Raw genomic sequence first — 6,754 nt, 5'->3', positions numbered from 1 at the left:
TCAAGAACACATAAGCTCTCCCTGCTTTGATCTAGTTTCAACTACAATCTTTTAAGGACTCCTTCCGATAAAAAAAGGTGTCTGAGATTTTGTACAAACTCTATACTAAATCAGTACAAAATCAGTGACACTTATTATGGATCGGAGGGAGTAGCATATTTTTCTTCATTGAACTTTTAATGTTGTCCTTTTGTTTATCATTTTCCTATTCTTGTTTATTGTGCGTCCAATTAGCGAACATATATACTATTCTCCTTGTGGTCTCTATAACTAAGGTCATGGTACATAGTTCCCTTTGCAAACTATAATCCTGTCATGAGAATGTGCATACCAGTATTCCGATGTGGGATTTTGCGTTGTTCTTTGACGACCCTCCAGTATTTGAGTTGATGTTGTGGCATTTCATAGTTATCAGTAGACTTTTGAGAAGAAGAAATATATTTGACAATGCATTGAACTTGTAAATGTGCATCTTCTTACTAATGCTTAAGCACTGTCAGAGTCTTTTCGTGTTAGTAATGACATGGTTTTCGTAAGTTGCTTAAAACAACCAGATTACTTTTCATAGTTGGTTGAATTATGTAATTTGTTACCTTCTATTGTTTAATGAGCTTGTTTCGCGAATTGTACAAGCCCGCATTTTAATTAAGAGGGTTGATATGAATGTTTCCTCTAGAATTGGTTGGCTTTTTAAATTTCGAATGAATGTGGATGCTAATAATCACATCATAGAAAAGATGTAGATCATGATGCTACTTTATATCCTTTGTTTGTTACAGAATGAATCAACTCATTTAATTTGTTTTCTATCATTGTAATGCCGCTACTGAGTGCTCAGTGTAATCCAATATGCTATTGAATCATACCAATCAAATCGAGTTTTGTAAAACTATAACAATCTTTAGTGCTCTCTGTTTTCAGTGAGATCGCAAAACAATTGTCGCTTCCATCAGTTAAGCTCCACTTGTTGTATGCTTTGCTGAAAATGCAATTAAGGTTGTTGTGAAAGATTGTGAAGCAGTGGAGCTGGAAGACCTACAGAAAAGGCGCATGAACAAGAAGTTCCCACCATGAAGGGTATTTATCAGCTGCCATTCATCTGGTCGTAGTAAAAATATATGCTACTGGTATCTGAGGGTGCAAATTGTGTATAATGTACGTGCATCAGGTCCGAAGAGCTAATCTTCAGGGTCATGTACAACCACCTGACCTTCTGGCTCGAGGAGGGCTTCACTGTCGCCGCCGTGGCCCAACGCTGCGCTCATTGATGAGACCTTCGTCTTCACCCCCAGCTTCTTCACCAAAAACAACTCCAATCACTTGGACGAGCTTTGTAAGTTGAGTTCTAGTCTCATCTCCCATCGTCCTAGTTATTTTATCTCAAATCCAACATTCTGGTCAATCAAGTTGGAACCTTTGAGGTCACAGTGCCCTTAAATTATCTTGTCTCGTGTAGGAAATGGGACAATAAGGGCGACATCAAGTATGTCGCCATCGAAGGGATCACGGTTATGCTCCAAGGTCTTGCGTCGCTACTCAGTGTATGCATGCTCGTCTTATCTATTATCCTTGAGACCTTGACAAGCAGCAGCAGCTGTTTGCTCTGTTTTTCTTGTGCCACGCCTACATGGACTGCATTTTCAGAGTTTAGTTAGTGGGTCATGTTATTCTTCTCAAGTTAAATTTTGTTTCTGAACCTCGGTTAAATATGGTTCTGTGCAATGGGGTTAAGCTGGGAGGTGTTGTTTTATAGATACGAAGGGAAAAGACTCAAGCATGCATGGGTGGGTCCCTTGCTCATGTAGTCATGTTCATGGATCTTGATACGTGGATAGGTTTACTTATTTGTTGGATTTCTCTTCATGGATTCATGGATCTCCTCCCATACCTTTTGTAAGTTATTATATTATTAATTGTTCATGGATCTGGAAGGTTATTCATGGATGGCAATTTTCCATTGGTTTTCCTTTTCTCCGAGGTTTATTAAATTTCAAATGCTGTTGGTGCAGATGAATAAATCATTTGGCACAGATCATAAACTCAATTCCATTGTATTCTTGCATTTTTCAATGTCAGAATTATTGCTGATGGTCATATGCTCCATGTGACCAGAATTGCATATTTCATTCCTAGAATCTGCGAACTATGTGAATTCTTAACCTACTTCCACTTATGTGTACTTTTTTGTTTGCTTCTAGGTTAGCTCAAACTCAATTCATGGGTGGAAACACACTCATGATTGTGGCATGTGACAATCTCTATTTGTCTTACTATGTTATTTAAGATCCTTACCATGCCATGTTCATTTTAGCTCTGTTTTATGGCAAATCACGCCAAGACAAACTGCAGCACATGTCGTTTTCTGTTTAAGATACATAAACTATCTCTTATTGCAGGTTATTGACGGTGGTGATGGCGATGATGGGTGCAAGAGAGGCGGCGGAGCTCCAACAAGCGAGCTATAGTGAGCGAGCCGAGGACCAGGTGCAAGAGAGGTGGCGGAGCCCCAACACATGTCGGTTGTCTACGGCCGAGCTACAGCGAGCGAGCTGAGGGCCAGGTGCAAGAGAGGCGGCGGAGCTCCACGATCATCGTGCTCGAGCAAGGAGGTGAGGCAGCCGGTCGTGGGAGGAGCGAGGACATTAGAACTCCGGCCCCTGCTGACCACCACTCCGACATGCTGCTGCCGGCTTCCTCTATGTATTCTTGTTAAAATTTGTTATTGTTCTTCTACAGAATGTGTACGCACTACAAAGTTCTCATCTAATCTTACATAGACAGTGGGTGTATAGAAAATGGATGTGCTCAAACTTGTTCCTTGTTTCTAAATTGAAAATTTGTATATTTCAGGTTCAAAGCATATCGGAGGAGGAGCTCAAGGGAGAAGGGAGAGAACCAGATCCTTCAAGTGCGCCGCCGTGGCAGAGAGGGTGACCTGCTTCTCCTGTTCGCCTCCGATAGACACATTGATGACCGGCTGATGCTGACCGAACCCCTCCACCGCTAGTTTACCCGACGGTTGGCTTTGCAGGATGTTATGGTCGCTTCGGATCTCAAGGCTGGTTGGAGTCGTTGACCTCAACATCAAAAGGTAAAACCTTTTTCTTTGCTAATATATACTTGTCGACCATTCAGGACCTTGTCGACCTCAACATCGAAAGGTAAAACCTTTTTCTTTGCTAGTTAGCATTTAGGCCTCCATTAGTAACCTCTGTTAATTTGGATGCACAACACTGTTAGCAATTTTGGTTTAATTAGACAGCATTAGTCTACATAATTTGGAATTTTTTAGTTTAACCTAGTTGAGATTCATTGGGAATAGATGCATGAGGAAGAAAGGTAGCTACGTGAGAATTTGTGGTTCGTGGATACAAGGGAATGCATAAGCTAATGATAGCATACTTCTCTTGATGTGGTGTATGGTTTCCTTGCAGGTTGCGACCATGCCAGAGATCGACTCGCGGGTATCTGACCGCGTTGTCATGAGGAGCTGGTGTGGCTGCACAAGGCCTTCTACCTCGGAGGTCGGCTCCCGTCATATAATGGCAGAAAGAGCATGTACACGTCCAAGCTGCTGCTGTTTACATCGAACGAGTTTCATATCACCTTTCTCAACGAAGATGATGTTCCGGCACAGACGGGTCTGTCCTTTCTCATTAACATGGTTCTCTGTTGCTAAAGATATATTACTGTCTTCGCATTTCTGATTGTTAATTATTACTTTGATGTAGGCATGATAGGACTTTCAAGGTGGTGATCAGGTTCGCGGCAAGGGACGATCTTCACTAGATCGACCAGTACATAGCTGCAAGGCAGGCAAAGGATCACCGAGAGGCCCTGCAGGTTCTTCATATCCTCCTCCATGAGCTGCCAATTGCTAGGTAGAGCACATTGATCTCTGGGTTTATCGTGTATTATGAGATGTCGGTGAGAAAATAGTACGTTGATATGCTTTCTGTCCCCATTGATTGTTTCACAGGTACGAGCCGCATGGCCAATCCTTCTTCTCGCCAGACGTGGGGTGGAGGGGGTCCTTCGGTGATGGATTGGAGAGCTGGCACAGGTTTTATCTGAGCATAAGGCCTACTTAGATGGGACCGAGTATCAATAAGAATTGCTGCATTCAGAAATGAACTCTTATGATGTGATATGCATATTCACGGTTTCGATAGTCAGTGGCCAGATTTTGTACTATCTAGCTAGCATAGCAAGTAGTGATAGTTTGAGGTTTAATGCAAGCGTTGAACTTCCCAAGTGATATGCATGAGATGTGTTGTTGTCATTTATTGTAGGATGCATTCACATAGTTATGTTACTATGAACTATTTTGGATAGGGATGCTTGATTGCCTGTTTGTTGTTGTTTAATCGATAATTAATATTTCATATTTAATACTCCCCTCATTATATATGTTTGCTGCAACGAACAGGGGCTCCATGGTGCTCGGCACCGTGTTATCTGGAAAATTTTGAATTTTTTTATGTTTCCACTGGTCTTCTTGTTCTAGCCATGACATTCGGAACTGAACCCTTATGGCAGAGATGCATATTTAAGGTTTGGATATTCAGCGAATAGACTTTAAACTAGCATAATCAATGATAATTTAAAATGCAATACAACTTTTATTTGCATTCAAGCTACCTTTGATATGTGATGTTACTGTTCTACATGGTAGTATGCACTCACATCGTTATGTCACTTTGAACTTCTAAGCTAATGTACATGGGGGCCAGCTTCTTCGCAGGATGCCGTGTTCGCGCCGGATCCCATGGCCGGTTGGAGTCGTTGAACACCGTTGTGACCCAGATGCTACCGTTCAAGACTTAATCGACGTCAGCTTCCAAAGATCAAATCTTTTACTTTGTTTTGTCAGCATTAGGCATCCATTACTGTCCACTGTAAATTTGGATGCACAACACTGTTAGCCGCTACGGCTTAATTAGACAACATTAGGCTTGTTTGGAGTTTTCTAATTAAACCTAGTTGAGATTCATGGAAATTTATGCTTAAAGTAGCTACATGAGCATTTCTTCTTCATGGATGTAGGCTATGGTTCACATGGAGTTCCACTATTTTGTTTAATTAAATGCCTTGAAAATCAGTAAAGATCTACACCTACGCATTCCTGTACAATTGTGATGGTTTAATCATCTCTAGAATATGTAGATAAGGTTATCAGCACTTTTTTGCGGGTCGATTTGAGATTCCTTGTGCTATAGGATGTGATTCTCGGGATTTGTATAGTCATCGGTTTTATGCATTAGTGTCTTAAAATGATTAAAATAGTCCATACTGACAATTACAGAGTTATTTTTAACAATATAAAGTTTTATAAAGCTTTCCACTGAAAGTGTTTGGACTCTTTGTGTTCTCACTTTCTGTTTTTCGGATTCCTGCACAATAAGGACAACTTGCTAGGTATTCGAACAAGATTCCGAATGCTGAAGAAAATCTTAAATGTCTAACCCACGTAAGGGAAGAAGGTTGTTATCTCTTCCAAGCTTCCAACACTTCAGATTCATATTGTTTCATGATTTACATGCTCATATATTTTCTTAATTACGTTTCTTGATCTTTAATCTAACCAGTAAGCATCATAGTATGCATCGGTACAAAGTCACTGCTAATTACATTCGATGGAATATTGAGTTGAATTTATCTATATTTTCTGGACATAGTTGAGACTTGAGAGGTAAATCATATTATAGTGCACTATTTAGAAGGGTGATCTTATAGTAAGCCTTGCAAATGTCGATCCCCTCTAGGCTCATCTCCTCGATGAAATCCTCAAATTCCCATTGATCTTGCTTCTTGCTGCCGTTCTCATTGTGTTCCTTCTGTCTGCAGGTGGATCCATGATCTTAAATCGGAGGCAACCATGAGGTACCACCACTGCTCCCGCTTTTGGTGCGAGCTTTTGATTTTATTGTTCGGTGTGTCAATGCGAGTGTTTGCTGGATTATCTCCCCGTACTACAAACTGTATCTACACATCCGTTGGTTCTTGAGCAGATACACATATAGTGTGTCTACTAGCGTTAATGAATTACCGTAAATAGACTGCATTTAAATGGTTTGTCGAGGTCCCAATCATAATGTCTTCTTCAGCATGTTTCTAGCTTGCTCCCAGGATTTGCTACCATCTTGAATGAGCTCGGCTGGGATTATAGTGCATCATGTTAAAGTTAGTGCCACGTGCCAAGTAGGAACCTTGTTGACTGGATTTTTCTAGGCACTATTTTCTGGACATGCCTAGTAAAGGTCCATTATTCAGTAGGTTATTTAGTGTATGTTATTCAATAGTCTGAATGATTGATACACTCTAAAAATGAACCCTTGCTATGATAAATGAACCCTTGCTGAACTTACCAACTTTAGTTTTCTTGTTGGATTTCGATAATAATTCAGATTAGGTATGCAAAAGGATCATTGGACAAATGCAGAAGTAAAGGCACATCTTTCTTACCTTTATTGAAAAAGAAAAGAAAATTTATGATGTACTTTGTTGTAGTTTTTGTTTTAGGTTTGTCGTATATGCCCATGGGTTAGTCCTGTTGCTTGACCACTTCTTTATCAGTATTTGGCATTATTTAAAAAAATACAAGATGATTGATTTTTTTGGGTTGTGATTAGTAGTTGTTTTCTAAACCCGCCTCAGCTTCCTATAGTTTTGTGAGGTACTGTGCATCTATATAACACTTATATGCTTGCATCTCGCCGTCAGTTTCATAGTAAACCTGCTATTTTGTTGGCAT

General features: G+C 40.3%; 1 long non-coding RNA gene across 1 annotated transcript; it reads left to right on the top strand.

Annotated features, from left to right (window-relative positions):
* Positions 1-1,500: 1,500 nt before the first annotated feature.
* LOC127313408 (uncharacterized) lies at positions 1,501-2,642 on the top strand. The gene is made up of 3 exons (XR_007858963.1): positions 1,501-1,541; positions 2,199-2,248; positions 2,397-2,642. It is a non-coding gene; the product is annotated as an uncharacterized lncRNA (long non-coding RNA).
* Positions 2,643-6,754: the final 4,112 nt, after the last annotated feature.

This window comes from Lolium perenne, chromosome 7 (genome assembly GCF_019359855.2).
Source record: "Lolium perenne isolate Kyuss_39 chromosome 7, Kyuss_2.0, whole genome shotgun sequence".
Classification (NCBI taxonomy): domain Eukaryota; kingdom Viridiplantae; phylum Streptophyta; class Magnoliopsida; order Poales; family Poaceae; genus Lolium; species Lolium perenne.
The sequence above is the reverse complement of the archived record's forward strand: the minus strand, read 5'-3'. Positions and strand labels throughout refer to the sequence as shown.